The sequence below is a fragment of the Chelonia mydas genome, chromosome 10, assembly GCF_015237465.2.
Source record: "Chelonia mydas isolate rCheMyd1 chromosome 10, rCheMyd1.pri.v2, whole genome shotgun sequence".
NCBI lineage: Eukaryota > Metazoa > Chordata > Testudines > Cheloniidae > Chelonia > Chelonia mydas.
Window position 1 is genome coordinate 43,040,404 of NC_051250.2, and position 16,979 is coordinate 43,057,382.

The window sequence follows — 16,979 nt, forward strand, 5'->3', positions numbered from 1 at the left end:
TGGCTTTCGGATGGTTTGCTGTAGCGTATGTTATTGTGACTGTCAGACTAGCAGGCAGTGTCTGCTCTATACTGGTACTACACAATAGAGCAGGGGTGGCCAAACTTACTGACCCTCCAAGCCACATACAATAATCTTCAGAAGTTTGAGAGCAAGACATGCACAACCTGCCCCATGGAGCCTGGAGGCTCCCCTCCCTGCAGGGCAGAAGCCCTTATCTCCATCACCCTGCCGTAGGGCAGAAGGCTCGAGTTCCCCCACAAAGTCTGGTAGGTGGAGAATAGGGAAGAAGCATGGTGGGGATCCGCAAGCTACACTTTAACTGTGAAAGAACCTCATGTGGCTCACAAGTCACGGTTTGGCCACACCTAGAGGATAGGAGCAAGCCTAGTGAAGAATATTATGTAAAGATAAGTATTGGAGAAAGTGAATTAAAGCTCAGTTATAAGAAGAAAATTTAGTGCTCTGCGTTGACTTGTGAAGTTGATTACTGAAAGTCACTGTCTACAGTTAAGTTCAGTGATGTAATTAGGAGATTGTAAAACTTTATATTTCAAAATATAGTTTAAACCTTTGTTTCAGTTTTCCCAGTGAAGTGCTAGGAATTGGATTGTGAATCTTTTCTTCCTCAACTCCAGCAAATTTTATATAGTAAAAGGGTTTTGCACATCCTCAAGATGACGACTGGAGTAGACTAAGGCACCAATCCTGCAAACACTTAAACAGACTACGTGCCTGTAATTAAACAGGTGTGTATGTCAGTGAGGCTGCACCATCACTCTGTACTCAACTGCAGAGCATCCCTCCTTTAGTGTTCGAATATAGAGTTAGATAACTAAAATTTCCTTTAGAGATCATAAATGTATGTATTTATTAATCTTGCTTACCATGTCTTTTTTTTTTTTTCATTTGAGAATTAAATTTGCACTTGTCCATAGGGACTATTGCTGTGTCAGGGTACATGAACCCTACTCTGGGCTGCCCTTCCACAGTTCCTATTGTAGCAGGCATGCAGAACAGCCTCTTCCAAGGTTTCTCCCAGTATTCTCTTCTCCAGACTAAACAAACCCAATTTTTAAAATCTTTCCTCAGAGGTCATGTTTTAATAATTTTTGATGCTCTCCTCTGGATTCTCCAATTTGTCCACGTCTTTCTTGAAGTGTGGCGCCTGGTATTGGACACGGTGCTCCAGCTGAGACTTTACCAGTGCTGAGTAGAGTGGAAGAATTACTTCGTGTCTTGCCTATAAAACTCCTACTAATATATCCCAGACTGATGTTCACTTTTTTTTTTGCAACAGTATTACATTACTGACCCATATTTACTTTGTGATCCACTATACCCCTCAGATCCTTTTCTGCACTACTCCTTCCACGCAGTCATTTCCCATTTTGTATTTGTGCAATCGATTATTCCTTCCTAAGTATAGTACTTTGCATTTGTCCTTGTTGAATTTCATACTATTTATTTCAGACCATTTCTCATTTGTTAAGATCAGGATTAGAATTCAAAATGTCCTCCAAAGCACTTGCAACCCCTCCCAGCTTGATATTATCTGCAAACTTTATAAGTGTACCCTCTATGCCATTTTTCAAATCATTTATGAAGATATTGAATAGAACTGGATCCAGGACAGATTCTTGCGGGACCCCACTAGATATGCCCCTTGAACTTGATTGCGAACCATTAACAACTGCTCTGTGAGTACGGTTTTCCAGCCAGTTGTGTATCCACCTTATAGTAGGTTTGTCTAGGCCAGAGGTGGGCAAACTACGGCCTGCGGGCCACATCTGGCCCGCAGGACCATCCTGCTGGGCCCCTGAGCTCCCGGCCGGGGAGGCTAGCCCCGCTGTTCTCCCTCCCAGGCAGCGAGCTCCTGCCGCTCTGAGCGGCGCGGTAAGGGGGCGGTGGTGGCGCGCGTGGCTGTGGGGGGATTGGGTCGAGGGTCCTGGGGGGCGGTGAAGGGTCCTGGGGGCCAGTCAGGGAGCAGGGGGCGGTTGGATGGGGTGGTCAGGGGTTGGGGAATGGGGGTGGGGGTTGGATAAGGCATGGGAGTCCCGGGGGGCTTGTCAGGGGGCGGGGGTGTGGATAGGGGTCAGAGCAGTCAGGGAGCAGGGGGGGTTGGATGGGTCAGGGGTTCAGAGGGAGGTGGAAAGTGGGAGGGGGTGAACAGGGGTGGGGGCCAGGCTGTTTGCGGGGCACAGTCTTCCCTACCCTCCATACAGTTTTGTACCCCGATGTGGCCCTCGGACCAAAAAGTTTGCCCACCCCTGGTCTAGGCTATGTTTCTCTAGTTCATTTATGAAAAAGTCATGTGAGACCGTATCAAAAGCTTTACTAAAGTTGAGATGTATGACATCTACTGTGTCCCTCCATTCACAAGACTTGTTACCCTGTCAGAGAAGAATAGTAGTTAGTATCTTAATTCTTGGGTTTAAATATACTCTGTATGTACTAGTGTTTTCATAAATGTGTTTTGCTTATTTTCAGTAAGGGCAGGTGACTAATTTGTGAACTTTGAGACCCAGCTAATAAACCTATATCCCTCTAGTTTTTTTCAGTGTTATACTGATAGTGGTCACAATGGAAGTACAGTAAAATCTTTTTATCCAGCATGTTGAGGGAATGGGGGGTGCCGGTAAGTGAAAACTTCTGGTTAACTAAGAGGGAGGGAGGTTGGGTGCAGGGCTGGGGGTTAGGGCGTGGGAGGGAGTTTGGGTGAGTGCGGGGGGTTGGGGCGCGGAAGGTGTTTCTGGGTGCCGTATCTCAGGGGTGCTCACCTTGGGTGGCTCCCCGCAAGCGGCAACCTGTCCCTGCTGCTCCTAGCTGGATGCACGGTTAGGAGGCTCTGCATGCTGCCCCTCCCCTGAGCGCTGGCTCCACAGCTTCCATTGGTCAAGAACCACAGCCAGTGGGAGCTGTGGGGGCGGTGCCTGTGGGTGGAGGCAGTGCGCAGAGCTGCCTAGTCACGCCTCAGCCTAGGAGCAGCAGGGACAGATCACCGTTTGCGGGGAGCCTCCCGAGGTGAGGATTGCCTGGATCCGGCACCCTGAGCCCCCTCCTGCACCCCACCTCCCTGCCCCGAACCCCCTCCTGCACCCAAACTCCCTCCCAGAGCCCATGCCCACATCCCCTCCCACACCCGAACCCCCAGTCCTGCTTCCCCTCCTGCATTCCAAACCACTTGTGGCTATTCCTCCACCTAGGAGCAGCAGGGACATGTTGCTGCTTCCAGGGAGTCCCCTGGAGTCATGTAGGGAGCCTGCTGGCTCAGCACCAACCGGATTATAATCTGGATTTTCTATGAAAATTAGAAATTTTGGTTTATAGAGCTTTCCGGTTGGTACAGAGCCGGATAAGATTAAATTAATGCCATTTAATAAAGATGATTCATGTGTGAGGCCTGGATCCCATCAATCAAAAATAGCAACTTTGAAACAGCTTTCAAGTAAACTGAATCAAAACTCAGTTTCAGCATGGGTCATTTGATTCTGTTATTAAAATAGATGATCAAAAATTTATATTATGTAATGTATAGTTAATTATGTTACGCATTATTGTATGTAGTTAAAAAGTACAGTACATTTTAGTTGTTTTTCCCTTTGGAACAGTATTGCAATTATGGCTTATAAAGTTTTATTTTTCAGTCCTTCATTTACACCAAAAAAACAGCTCTTTGTAATTTGAAGAGGTCAGCAGGAAATTAATACAAACAATAGACCTGTTTCTGGTAAAATCTGAACGTGCTGACATCTATATGTACCAGCTAAAACTTCAGTAAGTAGGGATATTAGAAAAATTTTCGCTAAACTTTCCAGATTGGATTGATAATTGTTGTGCGTCTAAATTATTTTTTAGTCTAGGATAATTACGATAATTTTAGTCAATATAAATCATAATTACACACAAACTATTAAAAGAATGTTAAGGTTGCAAAGTCAAGCACTCAAAAGTTAGGAAATATGAGAATTAAGGTAGCCTGTGCTATCTTAATTCAGCTCCCTTGGGGGTATATGCATTATGATGTCATGTAATTAAAGACTCTCATACAATTTTTTTTTTTACACAGGACCACTTTCCTTGCCCCAATCTGGATCTTGTTCCCTCTGCATTCCAGTCAGGGATGAGTCCTCCTCCATGCTAACGGGGTGCCAGCAGGGATAGCATTGAGAGCACAGGGGAGACAGTCTCCGTGTCTGGCACCACAGCAGCTCCTGGCAGCTATGAGGAGTAATTGCAGAGAAAGTCCTGTTGAATCCCTACGCCCCTGGGCTAGAACACACCCAGTACAGAATAATCTTCAGAGACTTTAGCTGCCAAACTCTAACAATTCTTTGTTGGGCATATGTGAACTGAGACTTTTGACTTGGCCAACTTGGATTTTTTTTAATGGGAACAACAAAAGGCACGTCTTGATGCAAAGGCCATCCCTTGCGAAACTTCAAGTCCCTGCTGCAAAATATGGAGGCACAAGAACTTTTTAATGAAACAGTCTTAAGAACTTGTTTTTAACATGGGCAAAGGAAAATATTTTGCCTGAACTTGTTCTCAAAAACAGCTGAAATATTTTTGCTGAAATTTCCCTCCCCCTTGCCCCCCCCCCCCAAAAAAAAAACCAAAAAACAAAAACAGTCAGAGGCAGACACTGTGGCGTGGACAATTTCAGCTAAAATGGTAAGAATTTGGCAAAGTTAGAAGCAACTGAAAATTGGGTCTTATAGTTGAAAGTGTTGGGCGATCTTAACTGTCGGCCCCTCTACCCAAGCTACCTATTATTACCTTTCTAAATGAGCTGGAATTATAATTAAATATGAAATATTTTAAAGCATAAATAAATGAAGTCTTTTTTAGTGCTTTGGGAGAAACAGCTGTCCGATAAAACTATCGGAGAGAAATTTGTTTGCTCTTACATGTGATTATGGTGTATCTAAGTATTGAAACACTTATTTGGTATATGGTTTGCGTGTCTTGCATGTTTCTTTCCAAAAGTTAATCTTCCAAATGGTGCAGATTTCAACCTCTGAAAGCCAGACCTTTATTTTGCTTAAAAATAAAAAGCCTCATTCCTGCAAACATGTATTTGCATAGCATTGTGCATGTGACCACTTCCTCTGCAGTGAATGGGACTACTCCTGCGGCTAAAATAAATATGTGCATATGTATTTGAATTAGGGCTTAAAATTTCAATTTTGTGATTTCTCCTGGCATTCCTCTAGGGAAAAACAAAATGATAGGTTCTGATTTTAAGCAGATGGTTAATGTACTCTGAGATAAAACTTGTTAATTGTGTGATCTTCCTGTTACATGTGGTTTAAAAATGCATAGTTGTAATTTTCAGGTTAGGTGACTCTGGGGTTATCACAGCTCATTACACTAGTGTCAGGGGTGAGTGAGTTTCTTATTGTGCTATTAGAGTAATACTTCTAAGCACACGTATATAGAATATCAGAAACAATGTGATGGAATTGTTTCCAGATTGAGGTAATTTTTATGGTCAGTCTTTTTTCTTATTTATGCTAGATTTTTCCACAGACTTCATATATATTGTATTTTATAAGAACAAGTGTTCAGGATTTAGATTCCATAAATAAAATAAACATGCACAGCTCATGCCAGATGATGAAGAGGGGAGGAAAAAAGGGAAATTGAATAGTCTTTTGTAAAGGATCTCTGTATATCTTAATATTGTCAAGTAATATAGTAATAAGAAAGCTGAATATCTTGGTGTACTTATAAATTAAGCATTGTATTAATATTTCAAGTTTATATTTTAGGAATCTTTGATATAGGTCAAATTAAAATAAACTCAAATGCTTCAGATGGGCGGCTTTGTTGAAAATATCAAATTATTAGATCTTATATGAATATTGAATTGTGACTGAGATTATTAGGAACAGATGTAATACTGCTGGTTTAATAAGTGTAAACACTTTTTAAGAGCTATGTTTCTCTATGTATTTGAAATGCAAATTATTCTGTTAAAATTTTTTGTAGTGGGGAGGGATTATCTGACAGGTAGCCATAAAGCAGTTTTATAAGGAAAATGAGAACTGGCTGTCCTTGCCACAGATACCTTTTAAAACAAAAAACAAACAAACAAAAAAAAATAGCTTATCCTTTATTACTATCCAGCATCAAAATCCCACCTCTTTTTTTTTTTTACCTTAGGTTTTTTAATTTTATTTTCAGGGAAGATAGCTTTATTAAGACGACATTACTAGATTCAAACACCTAGTATAATGCTTATTTGCCTTTCAAGCAGGTTATCAGACTTCCTTTAGTCTCAGCAGGGTTGCATTCTCCCCCTTTAATCCTTTCCATCATGATTTTACCGTACAGGTACCATCATTCTGGCTGAAGATACCTCGGTGGGACTTCCTTTAGACTCTTGTTAATGCTGCTCCTCTGCCAGCCAGAGGTGTTGCTATGAACATTATGAGGCTCTCTTTCCCCTACAGGGACTAAGAGAGTTGCCTTTGTGCCAACCTCATCTCCTGCAGGCTTGAGGAGCAAGAGACAGAGACCGGAAACAGAATCCAGATTTCCCACATTTCTGGTAGTGCAGAACATTATAATTAATCATCAGGTCAGGCCCTTTTAATTAAGTGCATTTAACTTCAAAGGAATCTGAGGATGTACAATGTCTGTCATTAGCACCACACAGAACCTATTTTGGTAGTCCTTGTGACTCAGATACTGTTAATATATTTAACTATAGGGGAAGCTGTTAGTGAACTCTATATTTAGGTTGTCTGACACCTTCCATTATGAAAGATTCTTGTGAGATACTTTTTGAGAATCTGTAACATCTCCATTGTTTGCAGCAGGTCTTTGAGATTCAGCAGGGAGAAAACCTTAGGGACAGCGAAATGCCTTTTCTTTGACCCTTGAAATTTTATTGAGATTTAGGTGAATTATGAACTGTTAAAAATCACAGTTGTCCTGCTGTGATATGCATTTGTCAGGAAAACTGTACACTTAAATTCTAAAGAGCTGGGCCCCCGCTGCTGCCTCTACAGCAGCAGTGCATATTACACTGGGAATGCTTCGGAGGGTGTGTTGGAGCAAGCTACTCTTGCTCCTACGTGGCAGGACTGGGCCACGTTCTTCCCCTTGATCTGATGCATGGGCGAAATGTCCTATCCCACCTCAGGGGACACCACCTCGGGTAAGAGCCCCCACCTCCTTCATGGTAGTGTGTGAAGAGGGGGGTGGTACTCTTGATCACCTCCTGCACCTAGCACACGGCACCAGCAGTTTATCTTCCCCCTCCTCTGGGATAACAGCTTTCTTCTGCCAGCTAATGTAATTAGTCCTTTAGTTCAAGTCGTAAAAGTCTCTTCTGCGGTCCTGAAGAATCAGGATTCAGATCCTGATGGTGCACGATGTGATCAGTGATCATGTAGTCCATCATTCCCTGTGAATTGGGGAAGAGACACTTTATGTTCTCAGGTGTGTAGCTGTTGTATAAGAATGCAAATTAATAAATTGTATATAGATTACAATATAGTTACTTTATGTTGATTGTCATAAAAATTAAGCAAATGGTTCAGATGTTCTCTATACAACTTATCAGTAAAGTAAGGTTCTTGAAACTTGAGGTTTGGAATGCGGGAAGGAAAAGGAAGGGGAGGTGTGTGTGAGAGAGAATGCATTCAGTTTTATTTCTAACTCTGATATATAGGGAATACAGTTTTCAAAGAGAGATGCTTTCTGCTTACTCATTCCCTTTGTGTTGTGTTCTTCTCCTTCACTGTCTGGCAATGGCTAAAAACCACAGTTTTCAATGCACTGGATGTTACCAGTTAATATAGGCTGAGTAACAACCCCCATCTTTCAAACTGGGAAATAGCAACTGCAACTACAGGATTTTAGGGATGGTCAGGCCACCTCTCCTGTTTGCCCCTCTTTCCATCTCTCCCCAGTTTTACTTTCTGCCTTTGTAAACTGAAGGATGATGTTGCACTAACTGCATTCTTTGTTGCATTCATTCTTTAAAGCCAGATACTTTGAGCGTTAAGACTTCTATAATATTTTAATCTGCTTTCATTTATTTTCTTCTGTTCTGGAGATGGACCCCAAACCTTATAAAAGGAGAGTAATGACTGTAAATGCCCTTCTTAAAGGCACAGTGTTGCCTAGGTCTCAGGCTTTTTCTGCCCAACTTCCTCAAAACCCCCAAACTCATGTGAGCAGGTAGTGGCTTCCAGCAGTCCTTCGAAGTCCGAGAGTGGCTTCCTCTCTCTGTAGCTCCCTGCCAAGGTCTATACTGATGGACATTTATAGTATTTTATTTTGATTTGTATAAAAGTATCCTTCCATTACTCAGTGTGCTTTCAAACAGTTAAAATAGACTACAAAGTATATAATCATATGTATAGCTCTCCACAATAATAATCATAACTTAATTGTGACTTATTTTCCATCCTACCTGCTTCATCACGACCTCTATCAAAATATGGAAAAAAGATGGTATTCACATTGTGTCTTGAAGGCTCACAATTCTAGGCTCCGGGCCAAAGAGAGGTAGGGATTGAGCTCAAAAGTCATAGGTGTGCCACAGAAATGGTCCCTGTGGTTTAAAATAGAGAAGGTCAAGCTCCTCTGAGGATCACAAATGCGGAAGGAAAGATGTTATCTTGAAGATAACCAGGTCCCTTATTATTATTCATTGTTATGTTGTATTAGTACTCAGAAACCCTAATCAGGATTGGGACCCCTATTATGCTGGATGTTGTACAAACACATTAAAAGACCCGAAGAACTTATCTAAATAAAAACATGCTGTAATAAGTGAGTATAATAGAGTGCAAAGGGGAGGGTGGATGAGGAGAGCATATACTAGCCAGGTGGTAATAAGCAGGTTTCAAATCCAGTTTTTTTTAAAACAGAGAAATTGAAGATATTGATGTCAGTAATCCCTACTGACCACCTGCCTCATTGTTCTTTGCTGGCAACATAGTTTGCCTTTTAATATAAGTGCGACTCAAATAGAGGGTTGAAGGTTGATTTTAGTAGCTTTATAAATTACTTCAGGTAGTGCATTCCACAAAGCATGGCAGGAAAAATTGTGAAGGTATTTGTTGGAAAAGTGGGCAGGTAGATGGTGCAGGTTGGTGGTGGTAGTGGGATAGTCAGGGTTAAGGGTCATCTATGGTTTTTATAGATTAAAACCAACATCTTAAATTCTGTCTGGAAACTAACAGGTTGTCAGGGCAGATAGTGGAGTCACCAGGGGAATATGGTCTTTTTAGTTTCAGCTTCCAAGGGGTCTCAAATTCCAGGCCCACGGCAAACATGTTAATCACCTAATCTTTAGTTTGATTATGTTTTGATCACTCCACCAACATGAGGAACAGTCTAGCATCGACAGCCCATATTTCAAACAGTGACTGCACTTCCTTAATCAGGGTTACTGACCTAATTTTTCTTTCTTCCAGCCTATCAACATTACCGTACTCTTATCTTGATTTGAGATTGTCTCACCCAAGCTCTAGTCCCATACAGACACACTTTCATTTGCTCTACTGCACCCAGGGGATCAGACGTAAGAGACATAGAGCAACGTATTGACATATTGAAGCCATTGCTCATGTTTCTTCACTAGCCCTTCCAATGGATTTATATACACACTGAATGGGCCTCTTCTAATTCCTTCTTCTGGAATAAGAATTATGGAAAAGAGTCCTAATTATAGTTTTTTCTCTCATTTCACTAATCTGGTAAAAGGGAGAATTTAATGTTTACTAGAAGTTTGGATTTTGAAAAAAATGACCATTGACTTCTCTGAATTCTGAAAGGAAGCTGTATTTCACAAAATGTTCCTTTCCCCTCCCACAAACATAATTTTTTCAGTACCAGTCTTTAGAGAGAATTTTTCCTGCAAGTAGTGCATCTGCTCTTTTAGATGCGAGCCATCCTCAAAGTGCTAAAGGAACAGGAATTCTCAGAAGTGAACTCCCAACTGTTCCCTATCCCCCAAGAGATCAGGAAGCATTTAATTGTTCTTAGATCAGAAGTGGCTGTATCTATTCATTTTTACATTAAATTCAGCACAGGGTTATTCAAATCCATGCTTGCAATTATGACAAAAGTTGCCTTTTTAGCATCTGTGGACATGCAAGACACTTCACTATTTACCTGTGACATCAGAGGTCTTATGTTTCCTGCTGGGCCCTCTCTATTTTCAATAATTTTCACTTCCTTTTAAGTCTACTTATTCAGGGATAAGAAGTTCATTCTGGTCTGAGGCTACATATAAATGTACATCACAGTTTTAGAAATCCTTGTGTTCAGACCATCTTAACTGAATCTTCAGCTTTCAAACTTTTTAAAAATGAATTATTTTGGAGTGTTCAGCTTCTCAGAGGGGCATAATCTTTTTTTCCCCAAAGTGTATGTGATGACTAGCTTGTTCAGTATCTCTGTTGCTTCTTTCTCTCCATTTCACTAGAGTTCTCAGGAACTTCTGCAGACATGTGGTAGAGATGATGTTTAAACAAACATTAGTTCTTTGACAAATGGTCTGCAAATTCCATTTTTGCCTATGAAGAGACATCATAAATTTAAATCTTTAAATCTTCTGCTTTTGAAGTATTTTTAACTTTCTAAACTTTCATGTAACATCTAAGGTTACTGTAAGTGAAAGACCAGAGAACTCTCTCTTTTTCTAGCGTCATCTATATGTGGGGATTTTTCATTCCTCAACAGAAGAGAAAAATGTTTTTAAAAATATGTTTGTAAAACCACAAAAATTTGCAGGGAACTCAGGAGCAAGTATAATATCTAAAATCACTTCTAATTCAGCTGTGAAAATGACTTGATTTCGAGTTGACGCCATACCTTTAAGTGAAAGCTTGATCTGGTAAAATTTCATGATGGACAGTCAACTGCTATTCAACATCTCTACCTTTCCACCTGTTTGGGCCTTTTATATAGGGTGCCAGCCTAAAGATCTTATGGTGATGTAGACAATCCGTGTTCGCTTGTGACTCAGTGGTGCATTAATTAATATGAAAACTGATGTAATGTTTGACAAAACAAATACATTCATTTTCACCAAACTTGGATTTTATTTGCTGATAACACACTTAACTTGAATCATTAACTGTGGATTTGCAATGCTATTGCTGTTTAGCAGGTCTGTGTGTGTATTCAGGATCTGTTTGCTTTCATCCATCAAGCCCTGGCTATTTAGAAAAAGTCCTGATTTTAAAAAAGCAACAAACAACTTATCTTCCCCCAAACCATCTGCAGTTATGTTAAGGCTCGTTTTTTAAAGGGGCCTAAGAGGGTTGGGTGCCCAGTTTCCATTGAACTTCAATGGAATTGAGTCCCTACATTTGGAAAAAACCCATCCTCAGCATAAACAAGTGTTTGTTCTAAATGCTTTTTTGCATGTTGCCAATATTGTTAATTATATCCTGTATATACACACATACTGCATGTGTGTGTATATACTGTTTTATATTGAACACTCATTTAAATTATCGTTTTACGAGTTCATTAGGAGTTGTGGTTGTAGATGTATCTATTCTTTGTAGATTTCTTTGTCTAGATTCATATGAAGTATCTCAGAAACATTAATGGTTTATCCTCAACAGTGCTATGAGGTAGGAAATATTTCAATGGTTTGTTATGTATTGGGTGCATACCATAGGACTTCAACTGCAAGGAGTAGTGGATGATGTAATCATTAATGAATGTGGTCCCATTACTGCAGAAAAACTTAAAGTGCAAGTAGGATATGCAGCAAGTAATTAGAAATACATTACTCTATTAAAGGGACATTAGCCAGTTGTTTAGCTCCAAATTTAATACTTTTAAATGTTGGATATTATAGTACTAAGTGGCTTCCTATGGTTTCTTTTGACAGTTAACTGCAGTATTGAATTAAAAAAAAAACAGTCTAACAACTAAAATGTAGTTTCCACACAAATCAAGCATGTGTGGAATTATGAAACTTGCTATTATAATATGCAATTTTTAATCTTACATCTCTACCCCGAAATAACGCAACCTGATATAACACGAATTCGGACATAATGCAGTAAAGCAGTGCTCCGGGGGGGCTGGAGCTGGGGCTGCGCGCTCTGGTGGATCGATATAACGTGGTTTCACCTATAATGTTCGATATAACGTGGTTTCACCTATAATGCGGTAAGACTTTTTGGCTCCCAGGGACAGCGTTATATTGGGTTAGAGGTGTGTGTGCAAAATTCAGAGCTGAAACCACTTGATAGAACCCTTCCCCAAAAGCAGATTTTATTTCATTTACACAAATTTGTCAGTAAGTTGGTATTCATACGAATGAACGAAATTTAAAATGCTGTGTTACTGGACAGTGCTGGGAATTGGTAATAGGGTACAGTGTCGTTTTACTGCTGTTCTTTGAAGCTAGTAAATTTTCACCCATTTTACATGAGTTGAATTTTGCCCGTTATCATTTGGATGTTTAGTGACCTGTGGGTAGTGAACTGATATTAACAAGTGTAAGAGGCTGTTGTGAGGGCCACATCACAAAGAAAAAGGTACTTCTAGACAGTGATCAAGTAATTTTTTTAACCTGCTATTGAATAGTCTAAATAGACTGAACTTTTTTAGTCACCATAAGACAGGTTTTCCAAACCTTAAACCATTCTTGTAGTTCTTTTCTGAACCCTTTCCAGTATAACATCTTTTTTAAAAGTATGACTACAAGTACTGGACACACAATACCAGTAATGGTCTCATCAATGCTGTACGCAGAAGTAATGATACTTCCTGCTCCTACTCAATATTCCCCTGTTTATTCATACAAGGATCACATTAGTGCTGAGCCACCACATCACACTGAGACCTCCATGATCAGTTGGCTATCCACCCTGACCCTTAAGTCCCTTTCATAGTCGCTGCTTTCAGGAATATAGTTCCCCATCCTGTAAGTCTGACCTATGTTCTTTGTTCCTACATATACAGCCTTGCATTTGGCTGTATTAGAATGCATGTTGTTCAAATAAGTCTGTCTTACTAAGCAATCCAGATCACTCTGGAAAATGACCATTCCTTATCATTATTTGCCACTTTACCATTTTTTGTCATTTGCAAACTTTACTAGCAAAGATTATAGTGGAGTGGCAGTTCTGTACAGTGAAGGTCGAGTGTTGCTTACTGTTTAGAAGATGACTATGGTAGGTGCTCTAAAATATATATGCTTACTCAGATTGTCTTGAAATTTGTTGTGCTTCTTAAGGGTTTATAGTAGGGGGATTGGTACAATTTTGGGGGTCATTTAAGTTAACCTTTCCTGAGATGCAACCCTTCTAAAAATATAATTTATTTCCTAAATCAGCTGGTTCTTACATTTTTGCATACACTTGGGGCTCAAACTATGGCTCTCATCCTCCACAAAATGATCTCACTGGTCAAGATTCATCTCAGCTAGTGTCACTTTGCGGAAGCAATATTTAAAATGCTACCGAGGGTTAAGTTTAAAACTCAGGCTCAGGTTGAATCAAACTCATGAGCCAAAGACTGTGAAATGCACATGTGTGGCAAGACGAGAGCTTTGTTGGTAGATGGATTGCAGGCAGGCAATAGCTGTTATAGCTTAGGTGGCTGGCTTAGGTGACATGTTGTGGCTGTTGAACCTGATCAACACCCATGTATTCCTATCCTTAGCAGCTTTCTGGGAATCTGTTCTCTCCCTGAATTACTCACGCCTTTTGGAAGTTTTGCCCTGAAACTAAAGTTTTTGGTTTGAGACAATATTTTAAAGTGCTCTAAAATCCACATACAGGCTCTGATTTTAATCTTATGGTATGGTCAATGACATTAAAGACTCTAGTAAGTAGGTAGGGTGATGTAATCATGACTCCTGCTCCCCAGTCATTTCCTAAACAATGGAACTGAGTGTGATTAAAGGAAAGCAAGTCATGGTGTCCTTAGGTTAACTAAAACACAGCTACCTAACGTGAGTTGCTTGTAACATCTTAAGATTGTTATAACTTCTGGTGCAGATATAGGGAATGTGGGTGGTGCTGGAGCAGTACATAGGGTGTGGGGATTGGGAGGGTGCCGGGAAGGGGTTCTACCTCTTTGACAAACATCACCCTTTAGGACTGTATTCTGGTAGAACTACTTAGGGCTTAGCAAACCTCTAAATAGTCCTTATTAGTGTAAAGGATCATCCAAACAGAGTTCTTGAAAACCCAGTGTGATGACTAGAGTTATAATGAAGAACTGCATTTCCAAAAATGTAGTTTTTCCTATGATCCCTCAACAAATAAGGGATCGTGATCAAGGGGACCTTTGCTCTCTGGTAGATCAGAGCCACTGACAGAGCAGAACAATTGGAGGGAGAGGGAAATTGGATATTATGGGGATGGCGTGTACTTGAATTCTGTATTTCCTGGTTTTCCGACATTTGAGTGTAGCTGAACTCATGTTCTGCAAAAGCATGAGGCACCACTAGGCAGCCTTAACTCTGTGTTAATGATATTTTTTGGCAGCCAAATTTATATTTTCTTCTGTCATTGATAAAGGTTGAATAGCATTGGCCGAGAACTGATCTTTGTGGGATCCCAGTAGAAATACACGTGCTGGATGATGGTTCCTCATTGACAATTACTTTTTATGATCCATTAGTTAGCCACTTTTTTATCCATTTAATATGTGCCACATTGAAAAATTATCACAACACAAAAATCAATCAAATGACCTGGTTCTAAGTGAGGTGCCTTACAGAAGTCTAAGTACATTATGACAACATAGTTTCCTTTATCAACCAAACTTGTGATGGTGTCAAACCAATATCAAATATGACAAGACCTATTTTCCAGAAACCCCGGTTGATGGGCATTAAGTATATTGCCAATTATAATGCCATCTTTGAATTCTTTACTGATTCCATATTGTATCAGCCTTTCCATGATTTTTGTCCAGGACCAGTATTGGACTGACTGGCCTATAGTTACCCGGGTCGTCCTATTTACCCTTTTAAAATATTGGCACAGTGTCCTTTTTTTCACATCCTCTGGAACATCCTTAGTATAGCAAGATTTTTTTTTTTTAAATTAACATATAGGATTCAGAGATCTCATTGGCCAGTTATTTTAAAACTCCTGGATGCAGGTTATCCAATCCTGTGGATTTTAAATTTTTAACTTAGTGTAGTTACTGTTTAACATCCTCCTGGGTTACTGTTGGAATAGAAAGTAATGAACCTATATCATTGCTAGGATTTCTTTTTTCTAATTATATTAAAAAAAATCTGTCTGGTTATCCATATCCCCACTGATTATAGATTTTTTTTCCATTGACCACGTTAGCTGCTTTTATCAATTGGCTGCATTCCAAAGCTAATCATTTATAGTCATTGCTATCAATTTCCCCCTTTTTCTTTATATTTTATATATATATTATTACTGCTTTCTCTTCCCTCTGAGCCAGGAAAGATTTTAACCCAAAGTCTTCTTGCTCAGTTGTAGAACTGTTATTTTTTGGACATTTAGTAAAATATTCTTAAATGACTCCCAATTATCTTTCACATTTTTTGTTAATTTTTTCCCTCCCATTAAATTTTGGGCTAGTTACAACTTTGCTAGACCCTAAAAATCATGGTCTTAATAAAGCCACTGGATTTATGGGTTTATTACAACAGTCTGTAATTCACTACTCCTCCAGCCCCTTTTGTCCTGTGACTACAGGCATGTTAACTGGCTACTTCACCTTGAATTGTCCTATGGAATATTTGCTAACTTCTTATGCTAAACTATCTGTTCAACGGTTTATTTAGCTGTGACACTCTTGAGTACCTTTCCCAGAGCTGAGGAAGAGCTTTGTGTAGTTTGAAAGCCTCTCTTTCTCACCAACAGAATTTGGTTCAATAAAAGATATTACCTTATCCACCTTGTCTCTTTGATATTCTGTAGGAGGAAGCCAATGGAAAGAGCAGAGGACAGGTCTGATATGCTTGCACTAGTTATGTGGCTGAAGAACGACAGTGCACTGTTCTGTACTAGTTGGAGTTTCCTAAGGGCTGATGTCTTCATTCTCAAGTATGTTGCATTGAAGTAGTCCAGCTGTGAGGTGATAAAACCATGTATAATTGAGGCCAGGTCATCATTCACCAGGATGAGATGGAGTCTTGTAGCCAGCCAGAAATAGCAGAAAGCATTACTCATGCTATGTGAGTGCTTAGCATCAGCCAGAAATTCAGGAGCATTCTTAAGCTATGGACTGAATTGACCAACCGTGGGTGTGTACCTTCAGCCCAAGGAGATAGTACCGTGATTGCAAACTCTTCATTTGCCCACCAGCATAACTTTTGTGTTGCTTAGGTTCATTTTTACCCAGGTATTCTTCATTCCTGAGCTGATCTTGTCCAGACACAGGGGTCATATGCAGCAAAGGATAAATAGAACTGTGTATTTTCAGTGCTATATCCAGTGATTTGGATCAAGAAACTTCCATTAACACTGAGAGCTGAGCAGTAAAATATTTTTCACAGAATTGATATTGTCTCTCAGAAATTCAGTTATCAAGGAAGATTGCTTGATAGTACCCCTCCACACCCCTTGCCAATTTCCCCCCTGCTTTCCTTTCTTATACTTTATGGAAGGGACATTATAGTGAACATTTACTTGTTTTACACTTAAATTTGCTATTTTGTATTATAGTAAAATAGTTGAAAGTCATTCCCATTTAAAAAAAAAGTTTTTAGTAGTATATTAAGAAATTATATACTTTCTGCTTTTTTCCTCATTCATAAATAGTGTACACTTATCTCCAGGGCAGTTGTTACTCAGCTGCAAGAAACAATTCAATAACTAATAAAGAAACTGTTAAATTAACACTTCTGAGGATTGGGGAACATCATAATCATCTTTAACAAAAATGAATGCAGAAATACACACCTTTGCTATAATACTGAGAAACTTTCACTGCGTCTAAAATTACTTGCCTCAGGTAAACAAGACTCAAACTGAAATTGAGGAAAG

The 16,979-nt window shown here is 39.8% G+C and overlaps 1 protein-coding gene across 15 annotated transcripts in view; it reads left to right on the plus strand.

Moving 5' to 3' along the window:
* MYO9A (myosin IXA) overlaps positions 1-16,979 on the plus strand; it is a 457,919-nt gene that overhangs the window by 4,866 nt on the left and 436,074 nt on the right. The window contains exon 2 of one of the 15 annotated variants that reach the window (XM_043524472.1): positions 4,070-4,674. The exons of the other annotated variants lie outside the window; for them this stretch is intronic. The gene's annotated coding sequence lies outside the window, so the exon portion shown is untranslated. The remainder of the gene's footprint in view (positions 1-4,069; positions 4,675-16,979) is intronic. 15 annotated transcript variants of the gene reach the window in all.